The 20293-nt window shown below is 48.1% G+C and overlaps 1 long non-coding RNA gene across 1 annotated transcript in view; it reads right to left on the bottom strand.

Moving 5' to 3' along the window:
* Positions 1-417: 417 nt before the first annotated feature.
* Positions 418-20293, bottom strand: part of LOC108590263 (uncharacterized) — a 96022-nt gene continuing 76146 nt past the window's right edge. The window contains exons 6-8 of the long non-coding RNA XR_008474115.2: positions 3778-3844; positions 3489-3614; positions 418-643 (exon numbers count right to left, since the gene is read on the bottom strand). This is a non-coding gene — a long non-coding RNA (uncharacterized LOC108590263). The remainder of the gene's footprint in view (positions 644-3488; positions 3615-3777; positions 3845-20293) is intronic.

Raw genomic sequence — 20293 nt, forward strand, 5'->3', positions numbered from 1 at the left:
TGGATCACCTGAGGTCAGGAGTTCAAGATTCTCCCAGCTAACATGGTGAAACCTGTCTCTTCTAAGAATACAAAAAATTAGTTGGGTGTGGTGGCGTGTGCCTATAATCCTAGTTACTCAGGAGGCTGAGGCAGGAGAAATCGCTTGAACCCCGGAGGTGGAGGTTGCAGTGAGCCAAGATCGAGCCACTACACTCCAGCCTTGGCAACAAGAGCAAAACTTAATCTCAAAAAAAAAAAAAGGAGGTTTGGTCTCCCTACCAAGAGGCCTTGCCCTGCATCACACATGCCAAGGTTTAAACACAAATCAGATTAACTCAGATCCCCATGCAATTTTGGGCTGGCTTTCTGATCATTGCAGCCAATATAAATGTCATCTTTGGGTACTTTTAGAATAGAATCCAAACATAACCTTGAATCTGGCTCATGTATTCGAGGCTTACTTGAGACTGGAGTATTTGACAGGCAGAGAATCACAAAATGGATGGGTTTTCTTCAGCGAGAAAAGGAATCCAGGCTGGTGAATGTCATTCCTGGAGGACGTCCTTAGGAACGGTTCGACTTTATGAGCTGTTCTTTGGCGTCCCCTCGTGGTTGAGCTATGTAACCCCGTTTTTGCTCCCTGGAGTAGAGAAGCGGCCGCGCTAGTAAACAAAACAAGAGGTGGCGCTGAACTGAAAGTTCTTATTGCTAGCGGAACAAAAAGACTTTGTTTTAAAAACAAAAACTTGGCTGGCGTGATGGCCCACGCCTGTAATCCAAGCACTTTGGAGGCCAAGGCAGGCGGATCACCAGAGGTAGGAAGTTCAAAACCAGTCTGACCAACATGGTGAAACCCCGTCTTAAAAAAAAAAAAAAAAAAAAAAAGCCGGGTGCGGTGGCTCACGCCTGTAATCCTAGCACTTTGGGAGGCCGAGGTGGGTGGATCACCTGAGGTCGGGAGTTCAAGACCAGCCTGGCCATCATGGAGAAACCCCATCTTTAAAAAAAAAAACAAACTTGCAAAGCCTTTTTTTCTTACATGAAAGCTTGCCATGTAAGGGTGAGGAGAATCAGACACAAGATTTAAGTGGATGCCAAAAAAGCTTAACAGTTAAGATTAATAATACAATATTTCAAAAAATCAAAATTAATGTCAAAAACCCCATGATTCACTACATATTAAACATTTAGGCTAGGCATGGTGGCTCGCGCCTGTAATCCCAGCACTTTGGGAGACTGAAGTGAGAGAATTCCTTGAACCTAGGAGTCCATGACCAGCCAGGGCAACACAGTGAGATCCCATCCCTAAAAACATAAAAAATAAATACAGAACAGGGAGGATCTGATCCTGCACTTGTCCTACGCCGCCTCACTCACCTCACCGTAATTCTAATCCAGTGAGCACTGACACAGGATACAGGAAAGCCTGTCCTATCCCCAGATGCTCTGGGTGAGAACTCGAAAGTGGCAACTAAAAACCTCAATATAGGGCCAGGCACCAAGGCTCACGCCTGTAATCCCAGAGTCCTCTTCCATACCCCAAGGAGGTCACACGGTCAAATTCTGACTTTAAGTATCCCATCTCCCAAACCAGGCCAATCAGAACACTCCCACGGCTTCTGCCAGAGTCAAACTCCTGCAACTTCCTGAGCGCTATAAAGACAAGTGCAGGCGGCTGGGCGCTATGGCTCATGCCTGTAATCCCAGCACTTTGGGAGGCTGAGGTGGGCGGATCACTTGAGGTCAGGAGTTCCAGACCAGCCTGGCCAACATGGTGAAACCCCATTTCTACTAAAGATACAAAAATTATCTGGGTGTGGTGGCGGGTGCCTGTAATCCCAGCTACTCAGGAGGATGAGGCACGAGACCTGCTTGAACCCGGGAGGTAGAGGTTGCAGTGAGCTGAGGCTGTACCACTGCACTCCAGCCTGGGCAATAGAGCAACACTTTGTTTCAAAAGGAAAAAAAGGCAAATGTAGGCTTGGAGCTGCCAGCGGCCACCTAGCTGTCAGGTGGCAAGAACAGATTTTAAAGTAAGGCCCAATCTATAACCACACCACCCTGAACACCCCAGATCTCATCTGAAAATGAAGCCCAATAATAACAAGGAGCAATAAAGGGTAGAGAATAGAAAGGTTTAGAGTCCGCATGATATGATTCAAACCCCTGGATGGAGCCATGCCTGAAGTCCTCAGCTTATGGGGGGAAAATCAGAAAGCTGGATGGGGAGGTGAGAAAGACTCTAACACTTAGGTGAAACTCTGCACTCTGAGGTGATGGAACAGGTTATACCGGTTTCTCTCTCTACCAAGTTGCTACCTGATTAGAACAGCGTTCTGAAGTCATTTTCTTTCTTTCTTTCTTTTTTTTTTTGAGACAGAGTTTCGCTCTTGTTACCCAGGCTGGAGTGCAATGGCATGATCTCGGCTCACCGCAACCTCTGCCTCCTGGGTTCAGGCAATTCTCCTGCCTCAGCCTCCTGAGTAGCTATGATTACAGGCACATACCACTATGCCCAGCTAATTTTTTGTATTTTTAGTAGAGACGGGGTTTCACCATGTTGAACAGGATGGTCTTGATCTCTTGACCTCGTGATCCACCTGCCTCGGCCTCCCAAAGTTGAAGTCATTTTCTTACTTGCCTGTTTGTGCTGCCTTCCTACTGACTCATTCTGAAGTGATTATTTTTTTCTTGCCTGGACGGACAAGGAGACTCAATGCCCCACTGCACCCGAGGTTTGGAAAACTAGAGTGTAGAAAAAGCAGCAGCAGCTACAGCAAAAACACGGATGAGAGTCAAACTGAATGATTGTATTACATGAATGGTACCAGCTCCCCACAGGTGAATAAAACGTGCCTTGTGATAGCAGTCATTAAACAAATACCTTACAAGAAACCCACAGAGAAGACGGGCAGAGCAACTTAGCAGAAAAGCAGGTGTGGTTTCAAAGCCTGGCTCTGCCCTGAGCCATGTGACCTTCAGAAATAGACTGTGTCCCTGCGTCTCAATCTTGTCATCTGTAAATGACATACCTGTCACAAGTCAACAACTGCCCTTGCCCCGCTGTGGGGCCCAGTAGTCTCTGACATGCAGTGAGAAAGTGGAAATTCTGGCTGGGTGTGGTGGCTCACGCCTGTAATCCCAGCCCTCTGAGAGGCTGAGGTGGATAGATCATGAGGTCAGGGGTTCAAGACTAGCCTGGCCAACATGATGAAACTCCGTTTCTACTAAAAATACAAAACTTAGCCGGGCATGGTGGTGCACACCTGTAATCCCAGCTACTTGGGAGGCTGAGGTAAAAGAATCGCTTGAACCCGGGAGGTGGAGGTTGCAGTGAGCCAAGATCACGCCACTGCACTCCAGCCTGAGCGACAGAGCAAGACTGTCCCCCCCAAAAAAAAAGAGAGTAAGTGGAAGTTCCTTTCCCGTCTGTCCTGGGTCTTCCTTCACTGTCTGCATGCATCCCCTCGTTCCCAGCTGCTTTTCATTGTGGGTCGTGGGTCATACCTGGACTCCTGGCCTGTCCCCTCAAGGTGTGCTGCTTCCTTCCCATGACACCACGCCAGAGGTTCTTGCTTTCCTTTCTCATCTTGGGTCTCTCTTTTCCCACACTGTGGTGTGTCCCACACTTTACTGAGGGTGAATAGAGACAATAACAACAGAGAACTTACAGCTGTGGCCTCAACCTCATGGTGATGAGGTGGAGAAAATTGTGTTCACTGGAATTCCTTTCAGAGGAAGCACGATTTATTTGTGCAAAAATAAAAATTCTTTGGCCCAGTGCAGCAGTTCATACCTGTAATCCCAGCACTTTGGGAGGCCAAGGCAGGAGGATCACTTGAGCCCAGGAGTTTGAGGCCAGCCTGAAAAACATAACAAGACACCATCTCTACAAAAAATTTTAAAATTAGCTGAGGACAGTGGTGTGCGCCCATGGTCCTATGTACTTGGGTAGCTGAGGTAGGAGGATCGCCTGAGCTTGTCCCTCTGCTTGTCCCAAGCAGAGGCTGCGGTGAGCTGAGACTTCTCCACTGCACTCCAGCCTGGATGACAGAGTGAGACCATGTCTCAAAAAAAAAAAAAAAAAAATCTTTGATAAGCCTTGTTGGAGAGAAGTTGAGGCCCCCCCAGAAGGCCGGAATTCCTAGTTGGTTGGGCAAAATAATTTTCTGGTTATTCTGGAACATGGAGGAGGATCAGGAGAGTGAAGGTTCCTGAGATGTGACCTCCTCCTTGAATCTCCAGGGATATGACCACGTTTGTGAGAAGCCGGGGTGAGTGGTTGCTTGGTGGAGCCAGGGCAAGGGGTTTGCCTTGTCTGTTGAATGTTTACCTCGACTTCCCAGGTGCTAAGAAAACCCAGCTGATCCCCGGGTTGGGTAGCTTTGTCCCAGAGTCCCAGGTAAAAGCACCCAAGCAATGGATTCTTCCCAAGAGGGCTCTGACCAGGTGCCCCTGCAGCTCCAAACCTGACTCCCATCCTCAGAGTCTGATGTGGTCTCTGAAGGCTTGCTCTTCCCAGCTGCCCTGAAGCATGTTCCCACCGCCCTCCAAAAGCCCTCATTCTTGGGGATGCATTCCCTGCTCCAGCTGCACACTTCTCAAGTCTGTTCTGGTGCATAGTAGTTGCTCAGCAAACACGTGTCCACTGTGTGAATCAATAATCATGAGCATTTGTAACTGGCACCTTACAGAAAAGTCTGGGGAGAAAAGGGAGTTTGGGGTCCTAAGTGCGGCCCGTAGCAGGTAGGGACCCACCAAGCAGGTCTCCCTTAGCTTTCAGCCCCTCTGTGAGAGTTTCAGGTACGTTTTGTCTAGGCAACTTTCAGAGTGTGAATCCCGAAAATCTGAGACAGGTCTCAGTTAATTTAGAAAGCTTATTTTGCCAAGGTTCAGGACGCCCTCCCATTACACACCCTCAGGTGGTCCTAACAACATGTGTCCAAGGTGTTCAGAGCAGTTTGGTTTTATACATTTTAGAGACATGAGACATCAATCAACATATATAAGATGAACATTGGTTTGGTCTGGAAAGGTGGGACAGCTTGAAGTGGGGAAGAGGCTTCCAGGTCACAAACGGACAAGAGACAAATGGTTGCATTCTTTTTTTTTCTTTTGAGATGGAGTCTCATTCTGTCACCCAGGCTGAAGTGCAGTGGCGCAATCTCAGCTAACTGCAACCTCCTCCTCCCAGGTTCAAGCGATTCCCCTGCCTCAGCCTCCTGAGTAACTGGGATTACAGGCATGCCCCAGTATGCCCGGCTAATTTTTGTATTTTTAGTAGAGATGGGGTTTCACCATGTTGGTCAGGCTGGTCTCGAACTGCTGACCTCATGATCTACCTGAGTAGTTCCCCAAAGTGCAAGTAGACTCCCACAGTCTCCTGAGTAGCTGGGATTACAGGCACCTGCTACTATGCCTGGCAAATGTTTGTATTTTTAGTAAAGATGGGATTTCACCATATTGGCCAGTCTGGTCTCGAACTCCTGACCTCATGTGATCTACCCACCTCTGCCTACCAAAGTCCTGAGATTACAGGAATGAGCCGCTATGCCCCGCCCAGATATGCATTTATCTCAGTGAGCACAGAGGTCACACCATTTTTGTTTTTTGTTTTCTTTTTAGGTCGACTTTCACTCTTTCACCCAGGCTGAAGTGGCACAATCTCTGCTCTCTCTGCAACCTCCACCTACTTGGGTTCAAGCAATTCTCCTGCCTCAGCCTCCTGAGCAGCTGGGATTATAGGCGTCCACCACCATCACACCCAGCTAATTTTAGTGTTTTTGATAGAGACAGGGTTTCACCATATTGGCCAGCTGGTCCGGCACTTCTTCTTTTTCTTTTTTTTTCTTTAGACGGAGTTTCACTCTTGTTACCCAGACTGGAGTGCAATGGCACGATCTCAGCTCACCTCAAGCTCCGCCTTCTGGGTTCAAGCAATTCTCCTGCCTCAGCCTCCCAAGTAGCTGGGACTATAGGCGCGCGTCACCATGCCCAGCTAATTTTTGTATTTTTAGTAGAGACGGGGTTTCACCATGTTGACCAGGTCTTGATCTCTTGACCTCATGATCCACCTGCCTCAGCCTCCCAAAGTGCTGGGATTATAGTCGTGAGCCACCGCGCCCAGCCAGTCTCGCACTTCTGACCTCAGGTGACCCATCCACCTCGGCCTCCCAAAATGCTAGGATTACAGGCATGAGCCACCCCCCAACCCCCTGCCCACTACCAAGAGGGGTTACTTTGAATAAAACGGGAGCAGTTCCCAGCTTGAGTTTTCCTTTTAGCTTAGCCATTTTGGGGGCCCAACATATTATCCTTTCACAGGAACAAACATAGGTATACACACGCTCCTCCTAAGGTCAGGCCTTAATTCTTCAAGAGCATTTTGTCTAAACTCATAAAGAGAAAGAAGATTAGCCCATTACGGCCAGGTGTGGTGGCTCACGCCTTTAATCCCAGCACTTTGGGAGACCGAGGCGGGTGGATCACCTGAGGTTGGGAGTTCAAGACCAGCCTGACCAACATGGAGAAACCCCATCTCTACTAAAAATACAAAATGAGCCAGGTGTGGTGATGCATGCCTGTAATCCCAGCTACTCGGGAGACTGAGGTAGGAGAATTACTTGAAACTGGGAGGTGGAGGTTGCAGTGAGCCTTGACTGCGCCACTGCACTCCAGCCCGGGTAACAAGAGTAAAACTCTATCTCAAAAACAAAACAAAACAGAAATTTTCCTGTTATAATCTTCAAATTCTGCAAAATGTCTGTCTCTCTTAAAGTATTAGTATAAATTCTCTCGCTTCAATTCTCCACACCCCAAATGCAGCCTTTTAGACTTGCACCAAAAAAAAAAAGACAGAGAGAGAGCCCAAAGCTGGGCTCCATGCCCATAAAAGCTTTGAGATTAGCTCCTATATGGAGGATGGGAAGGGAGCAGCTCCAGAATCTTCTATGTAGACTGCTTTACAAGGAATTAACTGGGATAAGATAAAGCACAGGGCGGAGCTCCCAGCCCATAGCAGGAGCCCAGCATTACCACTTCTTCGAATATATCTGGCCAGTACCTAACACAGCGTCCAGCACATAGTCAACACTTAATAAATGACTGAATGAGGCATTGCATTTGCCCCTTCCTGAAACACAGAAAACATTTTGTGACCAACTATGTACTTGGAAGGGAAATAAGAACTTCTTCAGACTGCTGGGCAATGCAGTGAGATGTCATCTCTACAAAAAAAAAAAAAAATTAGCTGGGCATGGTTGTGTATGCCTGCAGTTGCAGCTCCTTGGGAGGCTGAGGTGGGAGAATCACCTGAACCCAGGGAGGTCGAGGCTGCAGTGAGCTATGATTGTGCCACTGCACACTGGGTGACAGAGTGAGAGCCTGTCTCTCTTTTTTGTGACAGTCTTGCTGTCACCAGGCTGGTGTGCAGTGGCACGATCTCAGCTCACTGCAATCTCCGCCTCCTGGGTTTAAGCAATCCTCCTGCCTCAGCCTCCTGAGTAGCTGGGACTACAGGTTCACGCCACCATGCCCAGCTAATTTTTGTATTTTTAGTAGAGACGGGGTTGGGTTTCACCATGTCGGCCAGGATGGTCTCAATCTCTTGACCTTGTGATCAGCCCACCTTGGCCTCCCAAAATGCTGGGGCTGTGGCGACACCTGCTGGCTCTTATCCTCATGATGGCAAATGCTCGCACAGCACATGCCACAAGCTGGCTGCAATTCTGACCCCTTTACTTACATATTTATTCATCAGTGCTCATATGAGTCGATGGAAACTGAGGAACAGGAGGGTTAAGTAATTTAGCTGAGGTCAGACAGGCAGTAAATGGTAGAGCTGTGATTGGAACCCAGACCACCTAGCACCACGATCCAGCCTCCCAGCTACAGTGCCCTGCTTAGCTGTGGTTGGTCAGCTCTCTGTGGGCTGAGCAAGGGCTAACCTCTACCAGTCAAGGGTCCTACAGCCCTCCATGGGCCAATCATTTGTTCTATTTCTTTCTTTGCTCATTCAACAAGTATTTAGTAAACACCTATTATATGCTAGTTTATTTATTAAACACCAATTATATGCAATGAATCCCTCAAGGAGCTTACATTTTATTTGAGGCAAGGTGGAGGAAGGGATTAGACAATTAATATTATACTTCTGGTCATGGTGGACTAGGAAAATCCTGCCCACTAAAGATAGCTTTAAAAACTGAACAAAATAGATGGGGGCAGTGGCTCACTCCTGTAATCCCAGCACTTTGGGAGACTGAGGTGGGCGGACCATCTGAGGTCAGGAATTTGAGACTAGCCTGCCAACAGGGTGAAACCCTGCCTCTACTAAAAATACAAAAATTAGGCAGGTACAATGGCAGGTGCCTGTAATCCCAGCTACTCAGGAGGCTAAAGGAGGAGAACTGCTTGAACTTGGGAGGCAGAGGTTGCATGAGATTGAGCCATTGAACTCCAGCCTGGGTGACAAGACTGAAACTCTGTCAAAAAAAAACAGGCCAGGCGCTGTGGCTTAAGCCTGTAATCCCAGCACTTTGGGAGGCCAAGGCGGGTGGATCACGAGGTCAAGAGATCGAGACCATCCTGGTCAACATGGTGAAACCCCATCTCTACTAAAAATACAAAAAATTAGCTGGGCATGGTGGCGCGTGCCTGTAATCCCAGCTACTCAGGAGGCTGAGGCAGGAGAATTGCCTGAATCCAGGAGGCGGAGGTTGCAGTGAGCCGAGATCGTGTCATTGCACTCCAGCCTGGGTAACAAGAGCGAAACTCCGACTCAAAAAAAAAAAAAAAGGAACAAAATATACAAAGAATGGTTTTCACGTTTTTTTGTGGGGCAGAGGTGGAGGGGCCAGGGTCTCACTCTGTTGCCCAAGGTGGAGTGCAGTGGTGCAATCTCAGTTCACTGCAACCTCCGCCTCCAGGCTCAAGTGATCCTCCTGCCTCAGCCTCCCAAGTAGCTGGGACTACAGCCATGGACCACCATACCTGGCTAATTTTTGTATTTTTAGTAGAGATAGTCTTGAACTCCTGGACTGAAGTGATCCACCCACCTTGGCCTCCCAGGTGTGAGCCACCATGCCTGGCCCAAAGTACCTTTTTTTTTTTTTCTTGAGACGGAGTTTCACTCTTCTTGGCTCACAGCAACCTCCACCTCCTGGGTTCAGGCAATTCTCCTGCCTCAGCCTCCTGAGTAGCTGGGATTATAGGCAAGCACCACCATGCCCAGCTAATTTTTCGTATTTTTAATAGGTCAATCTCTTGACCTCGTGATCCACCCACCTCAGCCTCCCAAAGTGCTGGGATTACAGGCTTGAGCCACCGTGCCCGACTGTAAAAGGTTTTTAAATGCATTAATGTGCTGGGCTCCAGAGCTTTGCATGTACTATCTCATTGGAGCCTCACAGCATCGCTATGAAGTAGGTCCTATCATTTACTGCAATTATCATTTTATAAATGAGGAAACAGTTTAAGCGACTTGCCTAGAGTCACACAGCTTATAAGTAGCAGAATCAGGCTTTGAACCCAAGCAGTCTTAGTCCAGAATCTGTACATTAAGCCACTATTTTGGTAAATAGCACCTATTATTTTTCTATCAGCTTTAATATAAAGACAACTCTAGTAGGAATGTTATTAATGCTTTGTGTATGGAGAAATGACTATATAATCTCTACAGAAATCATATTGTATGCCATGATGTTTTAAAATACTTAGAGCAGCTGGGCACAGTGGCTCACGCCTGTAATCCCAGCACTTTGAGAGGCTGAGGTGGGCGGATCATGAGGTCAGGTGTTTGAGACCAGCCTGGCCAACATGGTGAAACCCTGTCTCCATTAAAAATACAGAAATTAGCCAGGCATGGTGGCAGGTGCCTGCAGTCCCAGCTACTCAGAAGGCCGAGACAGGAGAATCACTTGAACAAGGAAGGCGGAGGTTGCAGTGAGCTGAAATTGCACCACTGCACTCCAGCCTGGGCAACAGAATGAGAGTCCATCTCAAAATAAATAAAATAAATAAATAAATAAATAAAATACTTAGAGGAGGAAAAACTACAACCCAAGGCATGACCTACTACACTATTTAAACAGTAGATGTAAAGATTTGCAGGGAGCAGGGGTCTCTGTTTAGGCCCAAGTTGGTGAACTGAAACTGTGTGACAGTAAGGCCATAGTGTAAAGGCCAGGCCATTGTAACCACTTGATTTTATCTCCACTCAGCCAGTCTAGGCCAGACTGCTTAGGAGCAGAGCAGAAATGTACAGATGTCCCCAGCTCCCCACTCCTTTTGACCAGCAGGAACCCAGTATGGATGAGATGCGATGATTAGGTCCATAATGTTCAAACTCAGCTTGTGACTTAGAGCAAGTGACTTTTTTTTTTTTTTGAGACAGTCGCGCTCTGTCACCAGGCTTTGAGTGCATTGACACGATCTCGGCTCACTGCAACCTCCGCCTCCCGGGTTCAGGAGATCATGAGGTCAGGAGATTGAGACCATCCTGGCCAACATGCTGAAAACCCGTCTCTACTAAAAATACAAAAATTAGCTGGGCATGGTGGCACGTGCCTGTAGTCCCAGCTACTAGGGAGGCTGAGGCAGGAGAATTGCCTGAACCCAGGAGGTGGAAGTTGCAGTGAGCCGAGATCGAGCCACTGCACTCCAGCCTGGCGATGGAGTGAGACTCTGTCTCACAAAAAAAAAAAAAAAAAAAAAAAAAAGACACTATGAACAGCTATGTTTAATTTCTCAGATTTGCCAGTAATGATGATTTCATTAAAATGGAAAAAAATTCATGTTTTAGGATTAAATGTGGTAGCAAATGGTGGTACTGATTAGAATTCTTACAATTGCAAGGGATAGGAAACAGACTAACTTATTAAGCAAAAGGACTGCATTAAGTCAGGAAAATCCAAAAGTCCCCGTACTATCTAGCTTCAGGTATGGCTCAATTCAGGACTCCAGAGTATAACCAGGACTCAGTTTCTTGTCATTTTCTCTCTTTTCTGCAGAGTTGGTGTCAGAGGCAGGTTTCACATGCTGGCAAGCTAGAGCCAGCAGTTCAAGCCCCTAGGTCCCCTGAAGTTACAAGTCCAGCAGAAAAAAAAACGATGAGGGACTTTGTCCTAGACATTTAGCCTGAGTCTCAATGCCTCTCATTGGTTCCGATAGATCACATGCCCAACCCTGAGCCAATCAACGTGGCCACATCCGGGTCAGTTACTACTGCCCCCGCCCCCTGCTTGAGGAGCCCTACTGAAAGTCGGGAGGCTTCTGAGTCTTCCCCAGGGAGATGGGGACAGAGGATGGGGGGCAGCTGGTACTACATATGTGCCTTATGGTTGGGCTTGGGGATTTAGGAGGGCTTAGCGCCCGGAGCATTATCCCAGGGCCTGGCCCTGGGTGGCTTCTCCCTGCGCCTGGCTGCTTGGCAGGGCTTGAGGGGAGGAGACCCACAGTTCCGGGCCTGAGTCACCTCCCTCCTGGCTGGGCTTAGGCGGCACTGACTCAGCGCCTGCGTGAGCTGGATGCTGCCTGGAAAGCTAATCAGCCTCCCAGGCGAGTCATGCCTCCTGTGACGTGGGCCTGTGTCGTGAGTGGGAGGGAATGAATGAAAAAGCGTGGGCTCACCATGGTTCCTATAGCGTTGATGAAGTGAAGGGAGAGGGAGGCGGAAGTCAAGAGCAGCCCTTAGAAAAGGCCGCCAGCCAGGCTGCGGTGCTCTCTCTACGTGGGCCCGTGCAGTCTCTTCCGGGGTGAGCACACAGTTGCCCCCGCCTCACACCCCAGCCCCAGGGGGCACCCCAGGGCTCCGCTGTGGCCTGCCCTGTGGCTAGCAGGCCCTTCTCTGGTTCTCTCCTGTGTTTCAAACCTAAGTTCCACGAAGCAGGACGGGGTTGGTGGGGGCGGGGGTGGGGTGGGGATTGGAAGTTTGGCCAGTTCCACCTCCAGCTGCCCTCCCCACTGCACCCCAAGCTTAGCCTTGACAAACGGATCTCTGTCACTCCAGGGGAGAGAAGAGTAGAAAAAATGGAGGTAGAACAGGAAGGCAAGGGGAGCTGTGCAGAACCACTGGGGAGCTGGAGAGTTCAACCAGAGAAACTGCTCTGTGCCAGGCCTCCAACTAGGAGGTGTGGACAACGTTCCTGCCTCCTGGGTACTCAGAGTCTACTCTGGAGACAATAAGAAAAGTGATTAATCACCATGGAATGTGCGCTAGCCTTAGTCCGAAGCAGGGGTCTGGTTGCTGAGGTTTGTTGAAGGAAAATGCCTGTAATCCCAGCACTTTGGGAGGCTGAGGTGGGCAGATCACCTGAGGTCAGGAGTTCGAGATCAGCCTGGCAAAAATGGTGAATGAAACCCCATCTCTAATAAAAATGCAAAAATTAGGCATGGTGGTGGGTGCCTGTAATCCCAGCTACTAGGGAGGCTCAGGCAGGAGAATCACCTGAACCTAGGAAGCAAGAGGTTGCAGTGAGCCGAGACTGCACCACTGCACTCTAGCCTGGGTGAGAAGAGCAAAATTCCCTGGAAAGAAAGGAAGAAAGAAAGAACGAGAGAAGAGAAGAGAAGGTCTATAAGGGGAAGTGAAGCAGGTAGCAAAGGAGAAATTGCGGAGCCGGGTCTCAGGTCTAGCCTTGGCCTGGGTCAGAGGGCTGGGTTCCAAGCAGAGTGGCTCCCTTGGAGGCCAAAGAGAATGGCCTTGTCCACCTCCTTTCAGGCTTTGGATGGGGCTGATGGGAGGTGAGGTTGGGGGTGCTTGTCAGCCAAGGGCCCCTCTTCACATAAGAGGACAGCTGTGGGGCAGCTGTGAGTCCTTAGAGCCAACCGGTGAGCAGCCTGGTAAAGCAGCATCTCCTGCAGTATGGCCATGCTAGCTGTTTGCTGGAGGCCAGGGGAGGGAGCTTCCAGGAGGTCATTCTACTGCATTGTGAAGAACAGCTGAAGAGGCAGCCAGGCCAAGCGTAGAAAGGCTGGAGAGGGTCAACACGTGCAGAAGTTACAGGAGCCCACAGCCCTTTCTGGAAACGCTAAGATGTTTAAGGGTAACATGGCATGGGGGGAAGCAGGCGGTGGTGAGAAGAGGCCTGACCATGAAGGGTCCTGTGCGCTCAACTAAAACAGGAGTCTGAAAGAATGGGATTTTCCTTTCACCCCATTGCAGTCCTTTCCACAAACATTTGCCCCGTGTCACAGGGCAAGCCAGCCCCCGTTCAGTTATGTGAAATTGGGACCCAGATGCTGCAGAACTGAAGCAGGAAGGGCCTGACCAGCAGTGGGCAAAAGGCTGAAGAGGTTCAGCCAGAGAGGGGCTGCCTCTAAGGTCTAAAAATACAGGGGTTGAGACCAACTGAAGTGTGCCAATTTCCTTGACACTGGCATTTTGGTTTGGTTTTCCTTTTTTTTTTTTTTTTTAAGACAACAGTTAAATAGCTCAGTAATGTCAGCATTTTGGAAGTAGTATAGGAAGAAAGTCTCATCACAAGGCAGCCCTGTGGAGAAGAATGAGCACAGAATTTGGCATCAGAAGAGTGAAAGGCCTGGGCTTGGGGCCCGGCTCTGCCGTGCCAGTTGGATGGTTCTGGGATGGCCACCCAACTCTCTGCTCCACAGTCCCCATATCTGTCACTAGGGATCATATCTGCCCCACAGGATCAGCTGAGATAAGGCACGTGTGTAAAAGGCTGTTCAAATGTTAGTAACTATAACGTCTCAAAAAAAATAAAACCCACAGCAAAGAGTATCCCAAGGTGGGCTCATTTTACTCAATTACCATTTGGCACCGAACAGATCAGGGGACTTACTGGATGACACAGCAAGTCAGTGGCAGAGCCAAGGAGTGCACTCATCCAAGTGACTGATTCCGATGTCGGCAAAGCCAGCTGAAACCCATCTTCACAGTGCAGTTCAGAGGGTGTCTCGCAGGAAGCACCTCTCTGCAAAGCATGTTCAAGGTGCTTCCCGATGGCCTGCCAAATGGTCAGTGTAACTGGATGAAGCTCCCAGGAGGCAGAGTGAAAAGAGACAAAGAGTAGGAAACTAATGTCCAGAGTTGGCCATTTGCCCCAAGGACTGGAGTGGAGACTGCATTTCTAAGTGCTTCCTCTGTCCACAGCCCTCCTCCCCCATACTTTTTAAAAACATTTCTGGCAGGGCACGGTGGCTCATGCCTGAGCTCAGGAGTTTGAGACCAACCTGGGCAAAACCCTATCTCTACCAAAAAATAGAAAAAGCCGGGCCTTGTGGTACACGCCTGTGGTTCCAGCTACTGGGAAAGCTGAGGTGGGAGGATCACTTGAGCCTGGGAGGCGGAGTTTGCAGTGAGTTGAGATTGCACCACTGCACTCCAACCTGGGTGACAGAGTGAGACCCCATCTCACAAAAACAAAACACTGATTTGTTGGCTAGGCATAGTGGCACTTGCCTATAATCCCAGCACTTTGGGAGGCCAAGGTGGGAGGATCAGGAGGATCCTCTGAGCCCAGGAGTTTGAGTCCAGCCCAGGCAACACAGCAAGACCTTGTGTTTCTTTTACCAAAAAAAAAAAAAGTCAGGTTTGGTGATATACACCTGTAGTCCTAGCTATTCCAGAGGTTGAGGTGGGAGGCTCTCTTGATCCCAGGAGTTCAAGGCTTCAGTGAGCTGATGATACCGCTGTACTCTGGCCTGGGCAACAGAGTGAGACCTTGTCTCAAAAAACAAAACAAAAAAACCCCACACCAGATTTGTTGAAATATAATTCACATACAATAAAATTTACATCATTTTAAAAGGTACAATTCATGGTGGTGCATGCCTGTAGTCCCAGATACTTGAGAGGCTGAGATGCGAGGCTCACTGCGAGTCAATGAAACCTCTTTCCTTTATAAATTACTCTGTCTGGGGTATTTCTTCATAGCAGACTGAGAATGAGTAATACATCCTCCCAGCTCATCCTCCCAAAGTCTTGGGATTACAGGTGTGAGCCACCACACCCGGGTTACACTCTCTTGATGATGTCCTTTAAAGCGCAAAAATAGGTGGGAAGCAGTAGCTCATGCCTATAATTCCAGCATTTTGGGAGGCTCCGGTGAGTGGATTGCTTGAGGCCAGTTTGGGCAACATAGCAAGACCTCCATCTCGACAAAATTTTAAAAATCAGCTGGTTGTGGTGGTGCATGCCTGTGGTCCCAGCTACTCTGGAAGCTGAGGCTGGGGGATCACACAGCCTTGAGTCCAGAAGGTTGAAACTGTAGTGAGCTGTGATCACACCACTGCACCCCAGGCTGAGTGACAGAATGAGACCCTGTCTCAAAAACAAAAAAAGGACAAAAGGGGGAAAAAAGCACAAAAGTTTAAAAATTATTAAGTCTAACTTACCGATTGCTTTTACTGCTGTTGCTTGTGCTTTTGGTGGCAATCTAAGAAGTCTTTGCCTAACCCAAAGTTTACTGCTATGTTTTCTTCTAAGAGTTTTATAGTTTTAGTTTTTACAGTTAGGTCTGTGATACTTTTGACTTAATTTTTTTTTTTAAGGTGGAGTTTTGTTCTTGTTGCCTAGGCTGGAGTGCTATGGTGGGATCTCAGCTCACTGCAACCTCTACTCCCAGGTTCAAGTGATTCTCCTATCTCAGCCTCCTGAATAGCTGGGATTACAGGCACACACCAACATGCCCAGCTAATTTTGTATTTTTAGTAGAGATGGGGTTTCACCATATTGGCCAGGCTGCTCTCAAACTCCTGACCTCACGTGATCCACCCCAGTCAGCCTCCCAAAGTGCTGGGATTACAGGTGTGAGCCACCATGCCAGGCGAGTTAATGTTTGTATATGGTGTGAGATAAGCATCCAACTGCATTTTTTTTTTTGCATGTGGATATCTGCCTCTCCCAGCATCAGTTGTTGAAAAGGCTATTCATTCCCCCAGTGAACTGTCTTGGCATCTTTGTAAAAAAAAAAAAAATCGCACGGCTCCCTTTTAAAGAAAGTAGACCAGGCTGGGCACGGTGACTCATGACTCTAATCCCAGCACTTTGGGAGGCTGAGGAAGGCAGATCACTTGAGGTTAGGAGGTCGAGACCAGACTGGCCAACATGGCAAAACCCTGTCTCTACTATACAAAAAATAGCCAGGCATGGTGGTGGTTGCCTGTAATCCCAGCTACTTGGGAGGCTGAGGCAGGAGAATTGCTTGAACATGGGAGTCAGAGGTTGCCGTGAGCAGAGATCATGTCACTGCACTCCAGACTGGGCAACAGAGCAAGACTGTCTCAAAAAAAAAAAAAAAAAGGTGAATCAAATAATAAATGGAGTTTGGGCAGGGTGCAGTGGCTCATGCCTGTAATCCCAGCACTTTGGGAGGCTGAGGCAGGAGGATCCCTCGAGCACAAGTGTTTGAGACCAGCTTGGCAACAAATGAAGACCCCTATCTCCACACAAAAAGAATTCTTTTAAATTAGTCTTGAGTGGTGGTGTGAGCCTGTGGTCCTAGGCACTCCAGAGGTTGAAGTGGTAGGATCACTTGAGCCTGGGAGCCCGAGGCTGCAGTGAGTGGTGATCACACCACTGTACTCCAGCCTGGGTGACAGAGCAAGACGCCGTCTCAAAAAATAAAATAAAAACAAATAGAGTTTGTTTGATAGCAGTGACTTCACAATAGGCAATATGGCTCTCCAAACCTATTTATTTCCATGTCCCTAATTCTATCCCTTGAATAGATATCCCCAGCCACTAGCAGAATTACTATCCTGGCTCTTGGACTGGCAGTGTAAGAGACTTGATGATGAGAAAAGTCAAATGGAAATCCCTCCTTACCAAAGGGCTAAACTGATATGGTTTGGATGTTTGTCCCCTCTAAATTTCATGCTGAAATGTGATTCCTAGGCTTGGAGGTGGGGCCTGGTGGGAGGTGATTGGATCCATGGGGGCGCATCCCTTATGAATGGTTTAGCACCATCCCCGTGATGATGAGTGAGTTCTCATTCAGTTACTTCACATGAGAGCTGATTGTTTAAAAGTCTGGGAACTTGGCTGGTTGTGGTGGCTCACACCTGTAATCCCAGCACTTTGGGATGCCAAGGCAGGCAGATCATGAGGTCAGGAGTTCAAGACCAGCCTGGCCAATAGGGTGAAACCCCATCTCTACTAAAAATAGAAAAATCAGCCGGCGTCGTAGTGGTGCACACCTGTAATCCCAGCTACTCAGGAGGTTGAGACGGGAGAATCACTTGAACCCGGGAGGCAGAGGTTGTGGTGAGGGTGAGCCAAGATTGCGCCATTGCACTCCAGTCTGGGCAATGAGCAAAACTGCATTTCAAAGAAAGAAAAAAAATTAGCCAGGCGTGGTGGTGCGTACCTGTAGTCCCCACTACTCGGGAGGCTGAGGCAGAAGTATCGCTTGAATCTTGGAGACAGAGGTAGCAGTGAGCCGAGATCACATAACTGCATTCCAGCCTGGGTGACAGAGTGAAACTCTGTCTCAAAAAAAAAAAAAAAAGTCTGGGACCTTGGCCAGGTGTGGTGGCTCAGACCTGTAATCCTAGCATTTTGGGAAGATGAGTCAGGTGAATTGCCTGAGCTCAGGAGTTTGAGACCACCCTGGGTAACATGGTGAAACCCTGTCTCTATTAAAATACAAACAATTAGCCAGGTGTGGTGGTGCATGACTGTAGTCCCAGCAACTCAGGAGGCTAAGGCAGGAGAATCACTTGAATCCAGGAGGCAGAGGTTGTGGTGAGCCAAGATTGTGCCACTGCACTCCAGCCTGGGTGACACAGTGAGACTATCTCCAAAAAAAAAAGAAAGTCTGGTACCTCCTCTGTCTCCTTGGCTCCCACTCTTGGCATGAGACATGCCTGCTCTCCCTTCACCTTCTGTCATGATTACAAGCTTCCTGAGGCCTCAGCAGAAACCAAGCAGATGTCAGCAGATGTCACTTTCTATACAGCCTGCAGAATCATGAGCCAATTAAACCTCTTACCTTTATAAATTACCCAGTCTCAGTTATTCCTTAATAGCAACACAAAAACAGCCTAACATATAAACCAAGAGCAACTCTGATACTCCTGGGGAATTGAAGAGATTAATAATATCATCACGGCCTTGAAAGATTCTGGGGTGGTGATATTATCACATTTCCACTTCATTCTTCAGTTTGGCCAGAGAAGATGGCAGATGGGTCTCTGAGAGAATGACAGTGAATTACCATAAACTTAATTATGTGATAACTCCAACTGCAGCTGCTGTTTCAAATATGTTCTCATTGCTGGAGAAAATAAACACAGTCTCCGACACCTGGTATGCAGTTACTGAGCTGACAAATGCTATTTCTCTGTTTGAGGAAGAAGAGGTCAGACACCCTGCTTTCATTCATCAGGTCATCAGTACACCATCACCATCTTGCCTCAGGACCCCGTTAACTCTTTGACAGCTCTCCAAATCTCAGGCTTTAGAGACATCCTCAATACACACGACACAATGCTATTCCATGCTACTGACAACATTATACTCCTAAGGCCTGGGGAGCAGAAAAGAACAGGTATCCTAAACGTGGCAGAAATGTCATGAAAACACAAAGGTCCAATTTCTCAGTAAAGGTTTTGGCGTCTAGTATTCTGAACACGTCCTGATTTTCCCTACAAAGTAAAGAACAGGCAGGGTGTGGTGGCTCACGCCTGTAATTCCAAATCTTTGGGAAGTTGAGACGATAGGATCACTTGAGCCTGGCAGTTCAAGACCAACCTGGGCAACATAGTAAGACCTTGTCTCTACAAAAAGTAAAAATTAGCCAGGCAGGCAGGCGGTGCATGCCTGTGGTCCCAGTTACTCAGAGGGCTAAGGTAAGGAGGACCATTTGAACCTGGGAGGTCGAGGCTGCAGTGAGCCATGATCACACTACTGCACTCCAGCTTGGATGACAGAACAAGACTCTGTATCCAAAAGAAAAAAAAAAGTAGGCCAGGCATGGTGACTCACACCTGTAATCCCAGCACTTTGGGAGGCTGAGGCAGGTGAATCACGAAGTCAGGAGTTTGAGACCAGCCTGGCCAAGGTGGTGAAACCCCATCTCTACTAAAAATACAAAAAAATTAGCCGGGCATGGTGGCGCACGCCTGTAGTCCCAGCTACTCGGGAGGCTGATGCAGAAAAATTGCTTGAACCCAGGAGGAGGAAGTTGCAGTGAGCCGAGATCATACCACTGCACTCCAGCCCGGGTGCCAGAGCGAGACTCCATCTCAAAAAAAAAAAAAAAAAGAAAAAAAAGTAAAGAACAGTTTACCTGGCCACACAGTGGCTCATGTCTGTAATCCTAGCACTTTGGGAGGCTGAGGTGGGCAGATCACCTGAGGTCAGGAGTTTGAGAATATCCTGGCAACATGGCGAAACCCTGTCTCTACTAAGAACACAAAACATTAGCCAGGTTTGGTGGCACGCATCTGTAGTTCCAGCCACTCAGGAAGCTGAGGCAGGAAAATCCCTTGAACCTGGGAGGTGGAGGTTGCAGTGAGCTGAGATCATGCCGTTGCACTCCAGCTGGGGTGACAGACACAGCAAGACTCCATCTAATAAAATAAATAAAAGAACAGTTTACCTTACCTTATACCCCCTATCAAAAAAAAGATTTGATTAGCTCAGGAATTCAAGGCCTCTGTATGCTCTGATCAAGCCTGTGACTCACACTGCACTCCAGCCTGGGCATATAGCAAGATCTCGTTTCTTACAATTAAAAAGAGAGCAAGAAGTTAGCTAGGTATGGTGGCAGGCACCTGTAATCCCAGTTACCTGGGAGGCTGAGGCAGGAGAATTGCTTGAACCCGGGAAGTGGAGGTTGCAGTAAGCCAAAATAGTGCCACTGCACTCCACCCTGGGTGACAGAGCAAGACTCCCTCTCAAAAAAGAGAAAACCTTCAAAATCCAAAGGTCTGGTAATACCATCTACCAGGGAACTATATGCAATGAAACTCCACTGGCTCAGCCTATTACAATAATCACATTTGCTCTCCTCCAGAAATTAAGTAAGTGCTGCAACCTGTTTTCTATCACCAAGATTCTACACATACCCACTGAAATAAGGAAGCCCATTCAGCTGCTGCCATTCCCACCAGCCCTTCCCAGAGAATGTCTCAAAGGCTTAGTTTTCTGGGGGATCAAATTCTGAGCAACAAAAAAAGAAAAATACAGTGTTTACTACACTCTGTTAAGGCTTTATTTATTTTGAAAGCAACTGGGAGGCACTAATTTTGTGTTTTAGATGGGTTCTTGCTGTTTCCCAGGATGGAGTGTAGTGGCATGATCTCGGCTCACTGCAACCTCTGCATCCCAGGTTCAAGCAATTCTT

Source organism: Callithrix jacchus, chromosome 1 (assembly GCF_049354715.1).
Source record: "Callithrix jacchus isolate 240 chromosome 1, calJac240_pri, whole genome shotgun sequence".
Taxonomy (NCBI): domain Eukaryota; kingdom Metazoa; phylum Chordata; class Mammalia; order Primates; family Cebidae; genus Callithrix; species Callithrix jacchus.